The sequence below is a fragment of the Heterodontus francisci genome, chromosome 38 (assembly GCF_036365525.1).
Source record: "Heterodontus francisci isolate sHetFra1 chromosome 38, sHetFra1.hap1, whole genome shotgun sequence".
Taxonomy (NCBI): Eukaryota; Metazoa; Chordata; class Chondrichthyes; order Heterodontiformes; family Heterodontidae; genus Heterodontus; species Heterodontus francisci.
In genome coordinates, this window is record NC_090408.1 from 4,568,512 (window position 1) to 4,592,254 (window position 23,743).

Here is a 23,743-nt window from a genome sequence, read left to right on the forward strand (position 1 = left end):
CTTCACACAGAGTGACACTGGGGTTAAAGTTGGGTACTTGCAACTGGGTACTTGGGTACCTGGAGCATGAAGCAGAAAGCATTGGCACATTTAAGGAGGTTTAAGGGGATGCATACCTGGTGGAGAAAGGAATAATAGGAATCAGAGAATGGTTACAGCACAGGAGACCGTCATTCAGCCCATCGTGTTCGTGCCAAGTCTTTGCAAGAGCAACTCTCAGTCCCACTCCCCTGCCTTTTCACCAAAACCCTACAAATTTTTTCTCTTCATATAATTGTCCAATTCTCTTTTGATAGCCACAAATGAATCTGCCTCCACCACACACTCAGGCGGGTGGAGAGTAGGCACAGACCCGAACCACTCGTTGCGTAAAATGGTTTTTCCTCGTCACCTTTGCTATTTTTTCCCAACCACCTTAAATCAGTGTCCTCTGGTTCTCAATCCTTCCGCCAACAGGAACGGTTTCTCCCTATCTACTTTATCCAGACCCCTTATGATTTTTTTTTTTATTTAGAGATACAGCACTGAAACAGGCCCTTCGGCCCGAGTCTGTGCCGACCAATCACCCATTTATACTAATCCTACATTAATCCCATATTCCCTACCACATCCCCACCATTCTCCTACCACCTACCTATACTAGGGGCAATTTACAATGGCCAATTTACCTATCAACCTGCAAGTCCTTTGGCTGTGGGAGGAAACCAGAGCACCCGGCGGAAACCCACACGATCACAGGGAGAACTTGCAAATTCCGCACAGGCAGTACCCCAGAACTGAACCCGGGTCGCTGGAGCTGTGAGGCTGCGGTGCTAGCCACTGTGCCACCCATTTGAAAACCTCTATAAATTCTCCTCTTAATCTTCTCTACTCCAAGGAGAACAGCCCCAGCTTCTCCAATCTATCCACATAACTTAAGTCCCTCATCCCTGGAACCATTCCCATGAACCTTTTCTGCACACCCTCTAATGCCTCAACAGTGTGGTGTCTACAACTGGACACAATATGCCAGTTGAGGCCGAATCAGTGTTTTATACAAGTTTATAACTTCCTTTCTTTTGTACTCTATGCTTCTATTTATAAAGCCCAGATTCCCATATGCTTTATTAACCACTTTCTCACCCTGCCCTGCCACTTTCAACAATTTGTGCACATACTCCCCAGGTCCCTCTGCTCCCGCAACCTCTTAGAATTTTACCCTTTATTTACAATTGCCTCTCCTTGTTCTTCCTACCAAAATGAATCACTTCACACTTCTTTGCATTAAATTTCATCTGTCACTTGCCCGTCCATTCCACCAGCCTATGTCCTCTTGAAGTTTATCACTATCCTCTTCACAGTTAACAATACTTCCAAATTTTTCCAAAGTCTAGGTCATTAATACACATCAAGAAAAGCAGGGGTCCTAATACTGGATCCTGGGGAACCCCACCATCCTCCTGTCTGAAAAACAACCTTTCACCACTGTTCTGTTGCCTGTCACTCAGCCAATTTTGTATCCATGTTGCTGCTCCTGTCCCTTTTATTCCATGGGCTCTAACTTTGCTGACAAGCCTGCTACGTGGCACTTTATCAAATGCCTTTCGGAAGTCCATATATACCACATCAACTGCATTACCCTCATCATCCCTCTCTGTTACCTCATCAAAAAACTCAAGCAAGTGAAACACAATTTGCCCTTAACAAATCCATACTGACTTTTCTTAATTAATCTACATTTGTCCAAGTGAATGTTAATTCTGCCACGATGATCGCTTCTAAAAGCTTTCCCACCTCCGAGGTTAAACTGACTGGCCTGTAGTTGCTGGACTTGTCCTTATAAGGGTGGCACAGTGGCGCAATGGTTAACACCGCAGCCTCACAGCTCCAGCGACCCGGGTTCAATTCTGGGTACTGCCTGTGTGGAGTTCGCAAGTTCTCCCTGTGTCTGCGTGGGTTTCCTCCGGGTGCTCCAGTTTCCTCCCACAAGCCAAAGACTTGCAGGTTGATAGGTAAATTGGCCATTATAAATTGCCCCTAGTATAGGTAGGTGGAAGGGAAATATAGGGACAGGTGGGGATGTGGTAGGAATACGGAATTAGTGTAGGATTAGTATAAATGGGTGGATGATGGTCGGCACAGACTCGATGGGCCGAAGGGCGTGTTTCAGTGCTGTATCTCCAAATAAATTATACCCTTTTTTGAACAAAGGAGTAACATTTGCAATTCTCCAATTGTCTGGCACCACCCCGTATCGAAGGAAGATTGAAGATTATGGCCAGTGCCTCCGTAATTTCCACCCTTACTTCCCTCAGCATCCTTGGATGCATCTCATCCGGTCCTGGTGACTCATCAACTCATCATATACAGCCAGAATAAGGCTTAAAGACAGGATTCTTGGTAGTGTGGAGGAACAGAGGGATCTTGGGGTCCATGTCCATAGATCGCTCAAAGTTGCCACCCAAATTGATAGGGTTGTTAAGAAGGCGTATGGTGTGTTGGCTTTCATTAACAGGGGGATTGAGTTTAAGAGCCGCGAGGTTATGCTGCAGCTCTGGAAGGCTTTGGTTCGAACACACTTGGAATATTGTGTTCAGTTCTGGTCGCCTCATTATAGGAAGGATGTGGAAGCTTTAGAGAGGGTGCAGAGGAGATTTTACCAGGATGCTGAATGGACTGGAGGGCATGTCCTACGAAGAAAGATTGAGGGAGCTAGGGCTTTTCTCATTGGAGCGAATAAGGATGAGAGGTGACTTGATAGAGGGGTACAAGATGATGAGAGGCTTAGAGAGAGTGGATAGTCAGAGACTTTTTCCCAGGGTGGAAAGGGCTATCACCAGGGGGCATAATTTTAAGGTGATTGGAGGAAGGTTTCGGGGAGATGTCAGAGGTAGGTTCTTTACACAGAGAGTGGTGGGTGCGTGGAATCCCCTGCCAGCGGTGGTGGTAGAAGCTGATACATTAGGGGTATTTAAGCGACTCTTGGATAGGTACATGGATGATAGTAGAATGAAGGGTAGGTAGTTATTTTGATCTTAGAGTAGGTTAAAGGTTCGGCACAACATCGTGGGCCGAAGGGCCTGTACTGTGCTGTTCTATGCTCTTTTATCAAATTTTCACCCATCCAGTGTCCCAACTACCTCCTCTTTCGCCATGACTTGGACAGCATTTTCATCCTCGGTAAAGACAAATGCAAAGTATTCATTTAGTACCTCAACCATGGCCTCTGCCTCCACGTACAAATTCCCTTTTCACCCCACTCCTCCTTTTAGTACCCTTTTACTATTTATATACCTATAGAAGACTTTTGGATTCCCTTTTATTGTTTTTTCACTTCCCCTCTGAACCTTCTATATTCAGGCCGGTTCTCAATTGTATTATCCACTTGACATCTGTCATAAGCACACTTTATCATCTTCATCTTGATCTCTATCTCTTTTGCCATCCAGGGAGCTCTGGCTTTGGTTGCCCTAACTTTTTCCCTCATGGGAATGTACCTTGACTGTACTCAGATTATAGAAAATAGGAGGAGTAGGCCATTCGTCCTGCTCCGCCATTCATTATGATCATGGCTGATCATCCAAATCAGATATCTGTTCCCGCTTTCCCCCCATATCTTTTGATCCCTTTCGCCCCAAGAGCTATATCTAACTCCTTCTTGAAAACAGACAATGTTTGGTCTCCACTGCTTTCTGTGGTAGCGAATTCCACAGGCTCACCACTCTCTGGGTGAAGACATTTCTAATCTCAGTCTTTTTCTTTTAGAGATACAGCACTGAAACAGGCCCTTCGGCCCACCGAGTCTGTGCCGACCATCAACCACCCATTTATACTAACCCTACACTAATTCCATATTCCTACCACATCCCCACCTGTCCCTATATTTCCCTACCACCTACCTATACTAGGGGCAATTTATAATGGCCAATTTACCTATCAACCTGCAAGTTTTTGGCATGTGGGAGGAAACCGGAGCACCCAGAGGAAACCCACGCAGACACAGGGAGAACTTGCAAACTCCACACAGGCAGTACCCAGAATTGAACCCGGGTCGCTGGAGCTGTGAGGCTGCGGTGCTAACCACTGCGCCACTGTGCCGCCCAAAAGTCCTGAAAGGTTTACCCTGTATCCCCTGGTTCTGGACTCCCCCACCATCAGGAACATCCTTCCTGCGTCAACCCTGTCAAGTCCTGTTAAAAGTTTATAGGTTTCGATGAGAGCCCCCCTCACTCTTCTGAACTCCAGCGAATATAAACATAACCGACTCAATCTTTTCTCATACATCAGTCCCACCATCCGAGGAATCAGTCTAGTAAATCTTCGCTGCACCCCTCTACAGCAAGAACATCCTTCCTCCAATAAGGAGACCAAAACTGCACACAATATTCCAGGTGTGGCCTCACCAAGGCCCTGTATAATTGCAGCAAGACATCCATGCTCCTGTACTCAAATCCTCTCGTTATGAAGGCCAACATACCATTTGCCTTTTTTACCGCCTGTTGGACCTGCATGCTTACCTTCAGCGACTGGTGTACGAGAACACCCAGGTCTCATTGCATATTCCCCTCTCTCAGTTTATAGCCTTTCAGATAATAATCTGCCTTCCTGTTTTTTCGACCAAAGTGGATAAACTCACATTTATTCACATTATACTGCATCTGCCATGCATTTGTCCACTCACTCAACTTGTCCAAATCAACCTGAAGCCTCTCTGCATCCTCCTCACAACTCACCCTCCCACCCAGTTCTGTGTCATCTGCAAATTTGGAAATATTACATTTAGTTCCATAATCTAAATCATTAATATATATTGTGAATAGCTGGGGTCTTAGCACCAATCCCTGCAGTACCCCACTAGTCACTGCCTGTCATTCGGAAAAAGACCTGTTTATTCATACTCTTTGTTTCCTGTCTGCCAACCAATTTTCTATCCATCGCAATACACTACCCCCAATCCCATGCACTTTAATTTTACACGCTAATCTCTTAAGTAGGACTTTGTCGAAAGCCTTCTGATCGTCCAAATAAACCACATCCACTGGCTCCCTCTCATCAACTTTACTAGTTACATCCTCAAAGAACTCTAGCAAATTTGTCAAGCATGATTTCCCTTTCGTAAATCCATGCTGATTCCGTCCGATTCTACCACATTCTCCACCTGCTCTGCTATAAAATCTTTGATAATGGACTCTGGAATTTTCCCCACTACCGACGTCAGGCTTACTGGCCTATAATTCCGTTTTCTTTCTACCTCCCTTTTTAAATAGTGGGGTTACGTTAGCTACCCTCCAATCTGTAGGAACTGTTCCAGAGTCTATAGAATCTTCGAAGATGACCACCAATGCATCCACTATTTCTAGGGCCATTTCCTTAAGTAGTCTGGGATGTAGATTATCAGGCCCTGGGGATTTATCGGCCTTCAATCCCATCAATTTCCCCAACACCATTTCTCTACTAATACTGATTTCCTTCAGTTCCTCCCTCTCACTAAACCCTGTGTTCCCCAACATTTCTGGTATGATATTTGTGTCCTGCTTTGTGAAGACAGAACCAAACCTTTAGCTGGTCAGCCATTTCTTTGTTCCCCATAATAAATTCCCCTGTTTCTGACTGTAAGGAACCTACATTTGTCTTCACCAATCTTTTTCTCTTCACATACCTATAGAAACATTTACAGTTTTTATGCTCCCCACAAGCTTACTCTCTTATTCTATTTTCCCCTTCTTAATCAATCCCTTGGTCCTCCTTTGCTGAATTCTAAACTGCTCCCAATTCTCAGGTCTGTTGTTTTTTCTTGTGAATTTGTATGCCTTTTCCTTGGATCTAATGCTATCTCTAATTTCCCTTATAAGCCATGGTTTGGCTACCTTTCCCGTTTTACTTTTGTGCCAGACAGGAATAAACAATTGTTGCAATTCATCCATGCACTCTTTGAATGTTTGCCATTGCCTATCCACTGTTATCCCTTTTAGTAACGTTTCCCAATCCATCATAGCCAACTAGCACCTCATACCTTCGTAGTTTCCTTTATTAAGATTCAGGACCCTAATCTCAGAATCAACTCCGTCACTCCCCATCTTTTAGTTTAGTTTAGTTTAGAGATACAGCACTGAAACAGGCCCTTCGGCCCACCGAGTCTGTGCCGACCATCAACCACCCATTTATACTAATCCTACACTAATTCCATATTCCTACCACATCCCCACCTGTCCCTATATTTCCCTACCACCTACCTAGACTAGGGGCAATTGCTAATGGCCAATTTACCTATCAACCTGCCAGTCTTTGGCTTGTGGGAGGAAACCGGAGCACCCGGAGAAAACCCACGCAGACACAGGGAGAACTTGCAAACTTCACACAGGCAGTACCCAGAATTGAACCCGGGTCGCTGGAGCTGTGAGGCTGCGGTGCTAACCACTGCGCCACCCGATTTTCAAGTCTAAATCACTGATTTATACTACGAAAAACAAGGGTCTCACAACTGAGCACTGCACAACCCTACTGGAAACAGCACTCCAGTCTCAAAAACACCTGTCAATCATTACCTTTTACTTCCTGCCACGAGCTAATTTTGGATCCAAACCTGTCACTTTTCCTTGGATCCTATGGGCTTTCACTTTTCTGACCAGTCTGCCATGTGGGACCTTGTCAAAAACCATGCTAAAACCTGTTCTGATAAAAACGTCATCAACCTGAAATCTTAACTTGGTTTCTTCTCTCCACAGACTGCCTGACCTGCTGAGTATTAAGCATTTTCTGTTTTTATTTTAGTTTTCCAGCATCTGCAGTATTAGTCAAAAACAACCTTCCCTTTACAAATTCATTCCATGTGTCTTTAATCCGTGCCTTTCTAAAATGATTAATAATGTCCCTCAGAGGTTTTACCAATAACCTTTTCACCACTGAAGTTAGGCTGACAGGCCTGTAATTTCTCAGTCTATCTCTTTCTCCTTTTTGTATAATGCTAGCAGAGACAGGTGTCTCTAACACCTGTAGCCAGAGGATTGGAAAATGGTGGTTAGAGCTTCCCCTATTTCCTCCCTTGCTTCTGCTAGCCTGGAATTTCATCCCAGTCTGGCAATGCATCTACTTTCAAGGATGCTAAACCCCTCAATATTTTCTCTCTCACTATGTTTATCCCATCCAATGGCTCAAAGCCTTCCTCCTTAACTATAACAACTGCATCACCCTCTCTTTTGTGAAAACATGCAAAGTATTCATTCAGAACCATGTCCACCTCCACACACAGGTTACCTTTTTGATCTCTAATAGGCCCTACTCTTTGCTTAGTTATCCTCTAGTCTTTCATGCACTTATAAAACATCTTCCTTTTCCTCGATTTTATTTGCCAATTATTTTTTCATGCCCTCTCTTTGCTTTTCTAATTTTCTTTTTAATTTCATCCCCTGCACTTTCTATACTCTGCTTTCTGCAGTATTGAGTTCTCAGTATGACATAAGCTTCCCTTTTTTGCCTTTTCCTACTCGATATGCTCTTTGACATCCAGGGGGCTCTAGATTTGGGAATGCCACCCTTTTTCTTTGTGGGAACATACTTGTTCTGAACTCTCACCATCTCCTCCTTCAATGCCTCTCACTACTCTAACACTGTTTTACCTTCAAGTAGCTGCTTCCAGTCCATTTTTGCCAAATCACATCCTAGATTAGCAAAATTGGCCTTTCCCCAATTGAGAACTTAAAGTCCTGGTCTATTTTTGCCCTTTCCATAACTCCCCCAAATATATGATCATTACTGCTAAAATGCTCTCCCAATGATACCCCTTCCACCTGCCCAGTTTCAGCCCCCAAAACTACCCGGGTCCCGAACCACCCCGGTCTTATTGGGCTTGCTTCGTACAGGCTAAAACTGTTCTCCTGAATTAATTTCACAGAATTCTGCGGCCTCTGTACATTTCACACTGATTCTATCCAGTTAATATTAGCGTAGTTGAAATCCCCGTATACTGCCCTATTGTTTTTGCACTCCTCAGCAATTTGCCTACATATTTGTTCTTCTATCTCCCGGATTGTTTGGGAGTCTGTAGTGTACTCTCAGCAGTGTAACTGCCCTTTTGTTCTTTAATTCAACCCATATGGTCTCACTTGATGCACATTCTAACATATCATTCCTCCTCATAGCTTTAATTTTTTTCTTTAACCTTCTCTCTCCTCTGAAAACCTTGTAACCAGGAATGTTGAGCTGCCATTCCTGCCCTTCTGTCATGTTTCAGAAACAGCTATATCATCGGTAACCAGTGGTGTGCCGCAGGGATCGGTGCTGGGCCCTCGGTTGTTTGTCATATACATTAATGACTTGGATGTGAATGTAGGGGGCATGATGAGTAAGTTTGCAGATGACACCAAAATTGGTGGTATAGTGGACAGTGAAGAAGGTTGTCTAAGGTTACAACAGGATATAGATCAACTGGGAAAGTGGGCAAAGGAGTGGCAAATGGAATTTAATGCAGACAAGTGCAAAGTGATGCATTTTGGGAAGTTAAACCAGGGCAGGACATATACAGTGAATGGCAGGGCCCTGGAGAGTGTTGTTGAGCAGAGAGACCTTGGGGTGCAAGTATATATTTCCCTGAAAGTGGCAACACAGGTAGACAGGGCGGTGAAGAAGGCGTATGGCATGCTTTCCTTCATCGGCTGAGGCATCAAGTACAAGAGTTGGGACGTCATGTTACAGTTGTACATAACGTTGGTTAGGCCGCATTTGGAGTACTGCGTGCAGTTCTGGTCGCCGCACTACAGGAAAAATGTGATTAAGCTAGAGAGGGTACAGAAAAGATTCACAAGGATGTTGCCTAGTTTGGAGGGCTTGAGTTATAAAGAGAGATTGGATAGGCTGGGTCTGTTTTCCCTGGAGCGAAGGAGGCTGAGAGGGGACATGATAGAGGTATATAAAATTGAGAGAGGCATGGATATGGTAGATAGCCAGAGTCTGTTTCCCATGGTAGGGGTGACTAAAACTAGAGGGCATAGATTTAAGGTGAGAGGGAGGAGATTTAAAGGGGATCAAAGGGGTAAATTTTTCACACAAAGATTAGTGGGTATCTGGAATGAGCTGCCTGAGGAGGTGGAGGAGGCAGGAACAGTAGCGACATTTAAGAGGCATCTGGACAGGTACTTGAATGAGCAAGGCATAGAGGGATATGGAATTAATGCAGGCAGGTGGGATTAGTATAGATAGGCATTATGGTCGGCATGGACGCAGTGGGTCCAAGGGCCTGTTTCTCTATCGTCCCAAGTCTCTGCCTTATTATTAAGGTATTATCATTAAGGAGGTTATAGCTGGGCAATTAGAAAAACTCAAGGTAATTGGGAATATTCAACATGATTTTGTGAAAGGGAAATCATGTTTAACTAATTTGTTGGAGTTCTTTGAAGGAGTAACATGTGCTGTGGATAAGGGGAGCCTGTTGATGTACTGTTCTTGGATTTCCAGAAGGCATATGACAAGGTGCCACATAAAAGGTTATTGCGCAAAATAGGCGCTCAGGGTGTAGTGGGTAACATATTAGCATGAATAGAAGGTTGGCTGGCTGGCTGACAGAAAACAGTGTATGTATAAACGGGTCCTTTTCTGATTTGCAGGATGTGACGTGTGGAGTCTCGCAGAAGTCTGTGCTGGGGCTTCAACCTTTTACAATTTATACAATGACTTAGATAAGGGAAGCAATGGCATGGTAGCTAAATTTGCAGATGACACAAAGATAGGAAGGAAAGTATGTTGTGAAGAGAACATAAGGAGCTTGCAGACTGATATAGATAGGTTGAGTGAGTGGGCAAAAGTGTGGCAGATAGAGTATAACGTGGGAAAATGTGAAGTTGTTCACTTTGGCAAGAATAAAAAAGCAGAGCATTACTTAAACGAAGAATGACTAACGAATTCCAAGGTGCAGAGGGTTCCAGGTGTTCTAGTGCATAGTATGCAGATACAGCAAGTAATAAAGAAGGCTAATAGAATGCTATCCTTTATTACGAGAGGAACTGAAAATAAAAGAAAGAATGCTATGCTTCAGTTATACATGGCATTGTTGAGAACACATCTCCAATACTGTGAGCAGTTTTGGTCTCCTTATTTAAGGATGTAAATGTATTGAAAGTGGTTCAGAGGAGGTTTACTAGATTGATACCTGGAATGAATGGGTTGTCTTATGAGGAAAGGTTGGACAGACTGGGCTTGTTTTCACTGGGGTTTACAAGAATGAGAGGAGACTGGATTGAAGTATATAAGATCCTGAACGGTCTTGACAAGACAGATGTGGAAAGGATGTTTCCTCTTGTGGACGAGTCCAGAACTAGGGGAAAATGTTTTAAAATTAGGGGTCGCCCTTTTAGGACAGAGATGAGGAGAATGTTTTTCTCAAAAGGTTGTGCAACTTTGGAACTCTGCCTCAGAAGATGGTGGAGGCATGGTCATTGAATATTTTTAAGGCGGAGGTAGATAAACCATTAAAGCATTAAACCAATAAACCATTAAGCATTGCCAAATTCCTTTGTTGGCTGTTTTCTAGCCTTTGTTTCCTCTGCCTTCCACACTTGCTTACTAATTTTCTGCCTTCCACTCAGGGAAACCCTGCCAAACCACCACCACGCCTCCCCCCCCCCCCCCCCCCCCCCCCCCCCACCCCAAACAGCACTAGCAAACCTCTCCACCGCAATATTGGTCCTGGCCTTGTTGAGGGACATGTCTGGCTTGTACAGGTCCCATCTCCCCCCAGAACTAATTCCAGTACCCCAGACCTCCCTCCTGCACCACATCTGCAGCCACACATTGCTCCGCACTATCCGCTTATTCTTGTACTTACTAGCGCGTGGCACAGGTAGTAATCAGATTACTAACTTTGAGGTAGGTGTCGCTTATTATTTCCTAGCTTCCTAAAATCTGCCTATAGGATCTCATCCCTCTTTCTAAAAATATGGACTACGACCTCTAACAAGAGGTCCCAACCTCAAAGCATTCTGCAGCCCTTCGGCGACATCCTTGACCCTGACACCAGGGAAATATACGATTCTTGAGTCACATCTGCAGCCACCTGTCTATTCCCATAACTACTGAACCCCAGTTACAATTATTTTTCTCACCTTCCTGATTCTCTGGTTTCAAATGGATAGATACGGCCTGAACCAGGCAAGGGCAGTCCCACCCAGCTGGACTACAAAGGATAGGCATTGGAGTCAGAATCATTATGACACAGGAGGCCATTCAGCCCATAGAGTCCACACCAGTCTGGTGTGGTCAACTGTGTTGAAGACTGCAGACAGGACGAGGGTAGTTTACCAGTCACACTGATGGTCATTTGTGCCTTTAATTAGGGCTGTTTCAATGCTGTGGCACTACAGGAGAGATTCAAACGATGAGTTGCAAGAAAGATAGGCACTGGCTTGCAAAGTTCAAGGCCCTTGGAGAGGAAAGGGAGGTTGGAGATGGGGCAGTAGTTTGCAAGGACAGAATGGATCAAGGGAGGGTGTTTGGAGGAAGGGGTGATGACAGCAGATTTGAAGGGTAGGTAGACAGTATCTGAAGAGGGAACTGTTAACAACATCAGTGTTGGGAAGTTGGGTGGTCATCACGTTAGTGGGATCAGGGTTGAGGTAGTAGGAGGTGGGTGTCACAGACAAGAGGAGCTTATTGATGACACAGAAAAAGGAGGCGTATGACAGACAGATGATAATACAAGGCAAGAACCAGGCTGAATATAAAAGTTCAGAGGGGAAGTGAAAAACGAAATAAAAGAGGCAAAGAGTCTGAGAAAAGACTAGAAGCTAATGTAAAAAGGAATCCAAAAGTCTTCTCTTGACATATAAATAGTAAAAAGGTAACAGGAGGGTTGGGGCAGATTAGGGATCAAAAAGGGGATCTACACATGGAGGCAGAGGGCATGGCTGAGGTATTAAATGAGTACTTTGCATCTGCCTCAACAAGGAAGATGCTGCCAAAGTCAGTGAAAGAGGAGGTAATTAAGATACTGGATGGGCTAAAAATTGATAGAGGAAGTATTAGAAAGGCTGATTGTACTTAAAGTTGATAAGTCACCAGGAGATGCTAAGGGAAGTAAGGATGGCAATTGCAGAGGTCATAATCTTCCAATCCCGTTTAGATAAGTGGGTGGTGGCAGAGGACGAGAGAATTGCAATGTTACACACTTGTTCAAAAAATAATGCAAGGATAAACCCAGCAACTACAGACCAGAAAGATGAATCATAGAACCATAGAAAAATTACAGCACAGGAGGCCATTCAGCCCCTCATGTCTGGGCCAGCTGAAAAAAAAATAATCCAATCTAATCCCACCTTCCAGCACCTGGCCCATAGCCTTGTTGGTTACAACACTTCAGGTGCATATCCAGGTACCTTTTAAAAGAATTGAGGGTTTCTGCCTTCACCACTGTTCATAGCAGTGAATTCCAAACACCCACCTCTGGGTGAAAAAGATTTTACTCATGTCCCCTCTAATCCTTCGACCAATCACCTTAAATCTGTGCCCCCTGGTAACTGACCTCTCCGCTAGGGGAAACAGGTCCTTCCTGTCTACTCTATCTAGGCCCCTTGGAATTTTGTACACCTCTATTAAGTCACTCCTCTGTTCTAAGGAAAACAACCCTAGCTGATCCAATCTTTCCTCATAGCTGCAACTTACGAGCCCTGGCACCATTCCTGTAAATCTCCTCCATACTCTCACCAGAGCAATTATGTCCTTCCTGAAATGTGGTGACTAGAACTGTACACAATACTCCAGAACCAGCGTTTTATACAGTTCCAGCATTACATCCCTGCTTTTGAACTCTATATCTCAGTCAATAAAGAAAAACATTCCATGTGTCATCTTCACCACTCTATCCACCTGTCCTGCCACCTTCAGGGACCTGTGCACATGCACTCCAAGGGGTCTCACCTCTTCTACCCCTCTCAATATCCTCCCGTTTATTGTGTATTCCCTCACTTTGTTTGCCCTCCCCAAGTGCATTACCTCACACTTTTCTGGTTTGAATTCCATTTGCCACTTTTCAACCCACTCAACCAAATCATTGATATCTTTCTGGAGTCTACAGCTATCCTCTTCACTATCAACTACACGGCCAGTTGTTGTTTCATCAGCAAATTTCCCAATTATGCCTCCCACATTTATGTCCAAATTATTAATATATATCACAAACAGCAAGGGACCGAACACCTAGCCCTGTGGAACGCCACTGGAAACAGCTTTCCAGTCACAAGAACATCCATCGACTACTACCCTTTGTTTCCTGGCACTGAGCTAATTCTGGATCCAACCTGCCACATTCCACATGGGCGGCACAGTGGCTAGCACCGCAGCCTCACAGCTCCAGTGACCCGGGTTCAATTCTGGGTACTGCCTGTGTGGAGTTTGCAAGTTCTCCCTGTGTCTGCGTGGGTTTCCTCCGGGTGCTCCGGTTTCCTCCCACAGCCAAAAGACTTGCAGGTTGATAGGTAAATTGGCCATTATAAATTGCCCCTAGTATAGGTAGGTGGTAGGGGAATATAGGGACACGTGAGGATGTGGTAGGAATATGGGATTAGTGTAAGATTAGTATAAATGGGTGGTTAATGGTCGGCACAGACTCGGTGGGCCGAAGGGCCTGTTTCAGTGCTGTATCTCAAAATAAAAAATAAATAAAATTCCGCTGCATCCCACGGGCTTTCATTTTATTGACCAGTCTGCCATGTGGAACCTTGTCAAATGCCTTATTAAAATCCATGTAGACCACATCCACTGCACTACCCTCATCAATCCTTCTTGTTACTTCCTCAAAAAATTCAATTAAGTTAGTAAGACATGACATTCCATTAACAAATCCATGCTGACTATCCCTGATTAATCCGTGCCTTTCTAAGTGGCAGTTTATCCTGCCCCTCAGAATAGATTCTAACAATTTGCCCACCACAGAGGTCAGACTAAGGAAAGGGTAGGGCCTATCAGAGATGTACAAGGGAACTTATGCATGGATGCAGGTGTTAGGAAGGCAAATGGTATGTTGGCCTTCATAATGGGAGGATTCGAGTACAGGAGCAAGGATGTCTTGCTGCAAATATACAAGGCCTTGGTGAGACCACATCTGGAATATTGTGCACAGTTTTGGTCTCCTTATCTGAGGAAGGGTGTTCTTGCTATGGAGGGAGTGCAGCGAAGGTTCACCAGACTGATTCCTGGGATGGCAGAACTGATATATGAAGAGAGATTGGGTCGATTAGGTTTGTATTCGCTAGAGTTTAGAAGAATAAGAGGGGATCTCATAGAAACCTACAAAATTCTAACAGGACTGGACAGACTAGATGCAGGATGGATGTTCCCGATGGCGGGGGAGTCCAAGACCAGGGGTCACAGTCTAAGGATAAGGGGTAAGCCATTTAGGACTGAGATGAGGAGAGATTTCTTCACCCAGAGAGTGATGAACCTGTGGAATTCTCTACCACAGAAAGCAGCTGAGGCCAAATCATTAAATATATTCAAGAAAGAGTTAGATATAGTTCTTAGGGCTAATGGGATCAAGGGATACAGGGAGAAAGCGAGAACAGGTTCCTGAGTTTGGATGATCAGCCATGATTGTATTGAATGGCGGAGCAGGCCCTAAGAGCCGAATGGCCTACTCCTGCACCTATGTTTCTATGTGGGAAGGGTTCTTAATGGCCTATAATTATTTGTCCTTTCCCTCACACCCTTTTTAAACAATGGTACAATGTTCACAGACCTCCAATTGTCTGGTACCTCTCCTGTATCTAGTGAGGATTTGAAGATGATCCTCAGGGCATCTGCTACTTCCTCCCTGGCTTCCTTTAACAAGCTGGGATGCAATCCATCCAGCCCTGGCGATTTATCCACTTTCAAGGATATCAGACCCTCTCCAATTATGCTTATTATATCTAATATTTCACACGCTTCCTCTTTAACTACAATGTCTATATCAACCCTCTCCTTTGTGAAGACTGAGACAAAAAACTCATTAAAAACCCTGCCCCCATCTTCTGCATCCACGCACAAGTTCCCTTGTACATCTCTGATAGGCCCTACCATTTCCTTAGTTATCTTCTTGCTCTTAATGTACTGATAAAACATCTTCGGGTTTTCCTTGATTTTACCTGCCAATAATTTTTCATGTCCTCTCTTTGTTTTTCTACTTTCCTTTTTTACTTCACCCCTGCACCTTCTCTACTCCTCCAGGCTTTCTAAAGTATTAAGATTTTTTGTGATTGCCATAAGCTTTCTTTTTCTGCTTTAACTTACCCTGTAAGCTTCCAGATAACCAGGAGGCTCCAGATTTGGCAATACCACCCTTTATCTTTGTGGGGATATGCCTACACTCTGCCTGTAGTATCTCACTTTTGAATGCCTCCCACTGGTTTGCCACTGATTTTCCTTCAAGTAGCTGCATCCAGTCCTCTTTTGCCAGGTCACCTCTCGGTTTCTTAAAATTTGCCTTTCCCCAATTTAGAACTTTGACGATAATAAAAACAACAAATGCTGGAAATACTCAGCAGGTCTGGCAGCATCTGTGGAGAGAGAAGCGGAGTTAACGTTTCAGGTCAGTGACCCTTCATCAGAACTGGCAGAGGCTAGAAATGTAATAGGTTTGAAGCAAGTAAAGCAGGCGTCAGGCAAGAGATAACCGAAGAGGTGTTGATAGGACAAGGTCACAGAGAATAACTGACCAGAAGGTCATGGAGCAAAGGCAAACAGTATGTTAAAGGTGTGGTGAAAGACAAAGCGGTAGCACAGAGAGGGTGTTGAGTACTTCCAGCATTTCTTGTTTTTATTGCAGATTTCCAGCATCTGCAGTATTTTGCTTTTATTTTAGAACTTTTACTCCTGTTTCATCTTTGTCCTTTTCCATGATTATGCTAAAACTCAGTGGTGGGAAAGCTTTTAGAAATGATAACCTGGGACAAAATTAACAGTCACTCGTACAGCTGTGGACTAAATAAGGAAAGGCAGCATGGAGTTGTTAAAGGCAAATCACTTTTATCTAACGAGTTTTTTGATGAAGTAGCAGAGATGGTCGATGAGAGCAATGTGGTTGATGTGGTGCACATGGATTTCGAAAAAGCATCAATAAAATGCCACATTATGGACTTACCAGCAAAGTTTAAGTCCATGGAATAAAAGGAAGTGTCAGCATGGATATGCAGTTGGCTGAGTGATGGGGGGGGGGGGGGGGGGGGGGGGGGAAGAAAATGAGTATTAGTGAACTGCTGTTTTTCAAAGTGGAGGAAAGTATACAGTGGGGCTCCCTGGGGATCAGTGCTAGGATCACTGCTATTCTTGATCTACTTGGATGCACAGGATATAATTTCAAAATATAAATGACAAAAGTTGGAAGTATTGTGAACTGTGAGGATGATAGTAAAACTTCAAGAGGACAGAGGCTGGTGGAATGGGAGGGACACATGGTAGATGAAATTTTGTGTCAAACAAAGAACAAAGAAAAGTACAGCACAGGAACAGGCCATTCGGCCCTCCAAGCCTGCACAGATCTTGATGCCTACCTAAACTGAAACCTTCTGCACGTCCGGTGTCCGTATCCCTCTATTCCCATCATATTCATGTATTTGTCAAGGTGCCTCTTAAACGTCGCCACCCTCTGTGTAAAGAACTAGCCTCGCACATCCCCTCTAAACTTTGCCCCTCACACCTTAAACCTATGTCCCCTAGTAACTGACTCTACCAACCTGGGAAAAAACTTCTGACTATCCACTCTGTCCATGCCACTCATAACTTTGTAAACCTCTATCATGTCACCCCTCCACCTCCGTCGTTCCAGTGAAAACAATCCGAGTTTATCCAACCTCTCCTCATAGCTAATACCCTCCAGACCAGGCAACATCCTGGTAAACCTCTTCTGCACCCTCTCCAAAGCCTCCACATCCTTCTGGTAGTGTGGCGACCAGAATTGTACGCAATATTCCAAGTGTGGCCTTACTAAGGTTCTGTACAGCTGCATCATGATTTGCCAATTTTTATACTCTATGCCCCGACCGATGAAGGCAAGCATGCCGTATTCCTTCTTGACTACCTTATCCACCTCCATTGCCACTTTCAGTGACCTGTGGACCTGTACGCCCAGATCTCTCTGCCTGTCAATACTCCTAAGGGTTCTGCCATTTACTGTATACTTCCCACCTGTATTAGACCTTCCAAAATGCATTAACGCACATCTGTCCGGATTGAACTCCATCTGCCATTTCTACACCCAAGTCTCCAACCGATCTATATCAAAGAACAAAGAAGAAAATTACAGCACAGGAACAGGCCCTTCGGCCCTCCAAGCCTGCGCCGATCCAGATCCTCTATCTAAACATGTCGCCTATTTTCTAAGGGTCTGTATCTCTTTTCTTCCTGCCCATTCATGTATCTGTCCAGATACATCTTAAAAGACGCCATCGTGCCCGCATCTGCCACCTCCGCTGGCAACGCGTTCCAGGCACCCACCACCCTCTGCGTAAAGAACTTTCCACGCATATCCCCCCTAAACCTTTCCCCTTTCACTTTGAACTCGTTTCCTCTAGTAATTGAATCCCCCACTCTGGGAAAAAGCCTCTTGCTATCCACCCTGTCTATACCTCTCATGATTTTGTACACCTCAATCAGGTCCCCCCTCAACCTCCGTCTTTCTAATGAAAATAATCCTAATCTACTCAACCTCTCTTCATAGCTAGCGCCCTCCATACCAGGCAACATCCTGGTGAACCTCCTCTGCACCCTCTCCAAAGCATCCACATCCTTTTGGTAATGTGGCGACCAGAACTGCACGCAGTATTCCAAATGTGGCCGAACCAAAGTCCTATACAACTGTAACATGACCTGCCAACTCTTGTACTCAATACCCCGTCCGATGAAGGAAAGCATGCCGTATGCCTTCTTGACCACTCTATTTACCTGCGTTGCCACCTTCAGTGAACAGTGGACCTAAACACCCAAATCTCTCTGGACATCAATTTTCCCCAGGACTTTTCCATTTACTGTATAGTTCACTCTTGAATTGGATCTTCCAAAATGCATCACCTCGCATTTGCCCTGATTGAACTCCATCTGCCATTTCTCTGCCCAACTCTCCAATCTATCTATATTCTGCTGTATTCTCTGACAGCCCCCTTCACTATCTGCTACTCCACCAATCTTAGTGTCGTCTGCAAACTTGCTAATCAGACCACCTATACTTTCCTCCAAATCATTTATGTATATCACAAACAACAGTGGTCCCAGCACGGATCCCTGTGGAACACCACTGGTCACACGTCTCCATTTTGAGAAACTCCCTTCTACTGCTACTCTCTGTCTCCTGTTGCCCAGCCAGTTCTTTATCCATCTAGCGAGTACACCTTGGACCCCATGTGCCTTCACTTTCTCCATCAGCCTACCATGGGGAACTTTATCAAACGCCTTACTGAAGTCCATGTATATGACATCGACAGCCCTTCCCTCATCAATCAACTTTGTCACTTCCTCAAAGAATTCTATTAAGTTGGTAAGACATGACCTTCCCTGCACAAAACCATGTTGCCTATCACTGATAAGCCCATTTTCTTCCAAATGGGAATAGATCCGATCCCTCAGTATCTTCTCCAGCAGCTTCCCAACCACTGACGTCAGGCTCACCGGTCTATAATTACCTGGATGATCCCTGCTACCCTTCTTAAACAAGGGGACAACATTAGCAATTCTCCAGTCCTCCGGGACCTCACCCGTGTTTAAGGATGCTGCAAAGATATCTGTTAAGCCCCCAGCTATTTCCTCTCTCACTTCCCTCAGTAACCCGGGATAGATCCCATCCGGACCTGGGGACTTGTCCACCTTAATGCCCTTTAGAATACCCAACACTTCCTCCCTCCTTTTGCCGACTTGACCTGGAGTAATCAAACATCTGTTCCTAACCTCAACATCCGTCATGTCCCTCTCCTCGGTGAATACCGATGCAAAGTACTCGTTTAGAATCTCACCCATTTTCTCTGAGTCCAAGCATAACATTCCTCCTTTGTCCTTTAGTGGGCCAATCCTTTCTCTAGTTACCCTCTTTCTCCTTATATATGAATAAAAGGCTTTGGGATTTTCTTTAACCCTGTTTGCTAAAGATATCCTGCTGTATCCTCTGACAATCCTCATCACTATCCGCAACTCCAACAACCTTTGTGTCGTCCCCAAACTTACTAATCAGACCAGCTACATTTTCCTCCAAATCATTTATATATACTACAAGCAGCAAAGGATCCAGCACTGATCGCTGCAGAACACCACTAGTCACATCCCTCCATTCAGAACAGCACCCTTCCACTGCTACCCTCTGTCTTCTGTGACCGAGCCAGTTCTGTATCCATCTTACCAGCTCACCTCTGATCCCGTGTGACTTCACCTTTTGTACCAGTCTGCCATGAGGGACCTCGTCAAAGGCTTTACTGAAGTCCATGCAGACAACATCCACTGCCCTTCCTTCAATCATCTTCGTCACTTCCTCAAAAAGCTCGATCAATTTAGTAAGACACAACTTCCCCTTCACAAAACCATGCTGCCTCTCGCTAATCAGTCCATTTGTTTCCAAATGGGAGTAAATCCTGTCCCGAAGAATTCTCCAATAAATTCCCTATCACTGACGTATTTATTTTGGCAGGAAGAACGAGGGGAGGTAATATAAAATAAAGGGTACAATTCTAAAGGGGGTGCAGGAACAGAGGGACCTGGGGGTATATGTGCACAAATCGTTGAAAATGCAGGGCAGGTTGAGAAAGCAGTCAATAAAGCATACAGGATCCTGGGCTTCATAAATGGAGGCAGAGGAGAAAAGCAAGGAAGTTATGGAGAACACTAGTTCAGCTTCAACTGGAATATTGTGTCCAATTCTGGGCATCACACTTTAGGAAGGATATGAAGGCTTTAGAGAAGTGTAGTAAAGACTTACAAGACTGGTTCCGCAGAAGAGGAACTTCAGTTATGTGGATAGACTGGAGAAGCTGGGGCTGCTTTCCTTATGATTGAGAGGAGATTTGTAGAGGTGTTCAAAATCACAAGGGATCTTGACAGAGTAGATAGAGAAACTGTTCCCAATGGCTGAAGGGTTCTGAACCAAAGAACAGTGGTGAATAGCAAAAGGACATGAGAAAAACATTTTTATCCAACTAGGAGGGAATATGGGATTAATGTAGGATTAGTATAAATGTGTGGTTGTTGGTCGGCACAGACTCAATGGGCCAAAGGGCCTGTTTCAGTGCTGTATCTCTCCATGACTCTATGAGTGGTCAGGATCTGGAATGCACTGCCCAGGAGTGTGAGGCAGATTCAATTGTGGCTTTCAAAAGGTAATGGGATAAGCACCCAAAGAGAAAAAAATTGCCGGGCTATGGAGCAAGGACAGGGGAGTGGGACTAGATAAACTGCTCTTGTGGAGAGCAGGCACGGTCCTGACAGACTGAATGGCATAATTTTATGCTCTAACTGCTGAGAGGAAATAGGAAAGAAACTAGAGACAGGAGAGAAAAGAGTTCTGAGCTCGGGCCAGGAAAGGGAGCCTTGGGGGAAGTTTGGATTGTTAGACTAGGGGAAGGTGGGGGGGGGAGGCAGCTGAACAGATGGTCTCAATCTTAGCGGCAGGGAATTCCATGAGCTCCTCACACCTGTTGGAAGTGAGGGTGAGGGAGGAGACTGAGGAAGGAAAGCAGTGAGGATATCGGTGAGAAACTTGGTGTGGCACCAGAGAACAGTGATTTGGAATGAGGAGTGAGGAGTGGAATAAGGTAAGCTGCTCAGAGAAGGTGGCAGAGGAGTAGGGAGCAAGACCAAAGTGTGATTTCGGGATAAAAGAGCTACATCACTATCATGCCTGTCTGGAAGAGGCAAGTGGTGGAAGATGTAGACAGGCAGTGAGACTTCAATAAAAGAGGTGTCATCATCCATCAGGCAGGTTTCCATTAAGGCCATGATGCTGATGTAATCATGCACAAAAAGCTCATGGATGGGCAAGGGCCTTGTTTACAAATGAATGGACATTCTAAAACATAGTAGGCCATTTAGTCCTTCGTGCCTGTTCTGCAGAGGAAGGGAGATGCAGTGATCTAGCAGCAAATTCCACAGGGTCAATGCTGGGAGGGCTGAGTGGAACAGTAAGGAGACTGGCAGAAGACTGGGCAGGAAGGTCGAGCAGAGAATAGGTTAGAGCAGTTCGGGTCGCAGCTCATAAGAAGACAGTGACAAGTGCCTCGATGGGCCCTTCGGAGGATGCCAAGAGGCACAGAGAGGCTTATCAAAGAGGGAGCCAAGTCTGAGATGACAAGGTCGAGGAGTATAAAAGGGGTAGGGAAGGTCATGTCTTACCAACTTAATAGAATTCTTTGAGGAAGTGACAAAGTTGATTGATGAGGGAAGGGCTGTAGATGTCATATACATGGACTTCAGTAAGGCGTTTGATAAGGTTCCCCTGGTAGGTAGGTTGATGGAGAAAGTGAAGTTGCATGAGGTCCAGGGTGTACTGGCTAGATGGATAAAGAACTGGCTGGGCAACAGAAGACAGAGAGTAGCAGTGGAAGGGAGTTTCTCAAAATGGAGACGTGTGACCAGTGGTGTTCCACAGGGATCCGTGCTGGGACCACTGTTGTTTGTGATATACATAAATGATTTGGAGGCAAGTATAGGTGGTCTGATTAGCAAGTTTGCAGACGACACTAAGATTGGTGGAGTAGCAGATAGTGAAGGGGACTGTCAGAGAATACAGCAGAATATAGATAGATTGGAGAGTTGGGCAGAGAAATGGCAGATGGAGTTCAATCAGGGCAAATGCAAGGTGATGCATTTTGGAACATCCAATTCAAGAGTGAACTATACAGTAAATGGAAAAGTCCTGGGGAAAATTGATGTACAGAGAGATTTGGGTGTTCAGGTCCATTGTTCCCTGAAGGTGGTAACGCAGGTCAATAGAGTGGTCAAGAAGGCATACGGCATGCTTTCCTTCATCGGACGGGGTATTGAGTACAAGAGTTGGCAGGTCATGTTACAGTTGTATAAGACTTTGGTTTGGCCACATTTGGAATACTGCGTGCAGTTCTGGTCGCCACATTACCAAAAGGATGTGGATGATTTGGAGAGGGTGCAGAGGAGGTTCACCAGGATGTTGCCTGGTATGGAGGGCGCTAGCTATGAAGAGAGGTTGAGTAGATTAGGATTATTTTCATTAGAAAGACGGAGGTTGAGGGGGGACCTGATTGAGGTGTACAAAATCATGAGAGGTATAGACAGGGTGGATAGCAAGAACCTTTTTCCCAGAGTGGGGGATTCAATTACTAGGGGTCACGAGTTCAAAGTGAGAGGGGAAAAGTTTAGGGGGTACATGCGTGGAAAGTTCTTTACACAGAGGGTGGTGGGCGCCTGGAACGTGTTGCCAGCGGAGGTGGTAGACGCGGACACGATAGCGTCTTTTAAGATGTATCTAGACATATACATGAATGGGCAGGAAGAAAAGAGATACAGACCCTTAGAAAATAGGCGACATGTTTAGATAGAGGATCTGGATCGGCGCAGGCTTGGAGGGCCGAAGGGCCTGTTCCTGTGCTGTAATTTTCTTTGTTCTTTGCAGGGCCCGAGGGGTACAGAGAGATCAGAAAGGAAAAAAAAAAAGAGGCATAAAAATAATGGGCTTGGGTCTGGAGTGGCAGCCAAAATGCAGACACAAAGTAACACAGGGAAACTCATGTGGCACAGGCATGCCAAATATTCGGATAGATATGTAAACTGAGAATAGGGAGCAGACAGTAGGAAACAGGAGTAGCAACAGGCCATTCAGCCCATCGAGCCTGCTCCACCATTCAATACGATCTTTTATTTATTCGTTCATGGGATGTGGGTGCTGTTGGTTCAGACAACATTTACTGCCAATCCCTAATTGCCCTTGAGAAGGTGGTCGTGAGCCGCCTTCCTGAACCGCTGCAGTCCATGTGGGGTAGGTACACCCACAGTGGCTGATTATCCCCTCCAATGCCTTTCTCCCCCACACTATCCCCATATCCCTTTATGTTATTGGTATTTAGAAATCTGTCAATCACTGCTTTCAACATACTCAGGGCTAAGCCAGGGAACTACAGGCCCGTGAGCCTTACATCAGTGGTGGGAATTTATTGGAAGGGATTCTGAGAGACAGAATTTATATGCATCTGGAAAGGCATGGACTGATTAGGGATAGTCAGCATAGCTTTGTGCGTAGAAACATAGAAGATAGGAGCAGGAGTACTTCGAGTCTGCTCCGCCATTCATTATGATCATGGCTGATCATCCAACTCAGTAACCGGTTCCCACCTTCGCCCCAAATCCCTTGATCCCTTTAAACCCAAGAGCTATATGTAACTCCTTCTTGAAAACATACAATGTTTTCACCTCAACTGCTCCTGTGGTAGCGAATTCCAGAGGCTCACCACTCTCTGGGTGAAGAAATTCCTCCTCATCTCAGTCCTGAAATGTTTACCCCGTATCCTTAAACTAAGACCCCTGGTTCTGGAATCCCCCACCATCAGGAACATCCTTCCTGCATCAACCCTGTCAAGTCCTGTTAGAATTTTATAGGTTTATATGAGATCCCCCCTCACTCTTCTGAACTCCAGTGAATATAATCCTAATCAACTCAATCTCTCCCCATATGTCAGTCCCGCCATCCCTGGAATCAGTCTGGTAAACCTTCGCTGCACTCCCTCTGTAGCGAGAGCATCCTTCCTCAGACAAGGAGACCAAAACTGTACACAATATTCCAGGTGTGGCCTCACCAAGACCC

At 45.0% G+C, this 23,743-nt stretch overlaps 1 protein-coding gene across 5 annotated transcripts in view; it reads right to left on the reverse strand.

Moving 5' to 3' along the window:
- spg21 (SPG21 abhydrolase domain containing, maspardin) overlaps positions 1 to 23,743 on the reverse strand; it is a 170,912-nt gene that overhangs the window by 133,010 nt on the left and 14,159 nt on the right. Inside the window, exon 3 of one of the 5 annotated variants that reach the window (XM_068017656.1) lies at positions 17,125 to 17,211. The exons of the other annotated variants lie outside the window; for them this stretch is intronic. The gene's annotated coding sequence lies outside the window, so the exon portion shown is untranslated. The remainder of the gene's footprint in view (positions 1 to 17,124; positions 17,212 to 23,743) is intronic. 5 annotated transcript variants of the gene reach the window in all.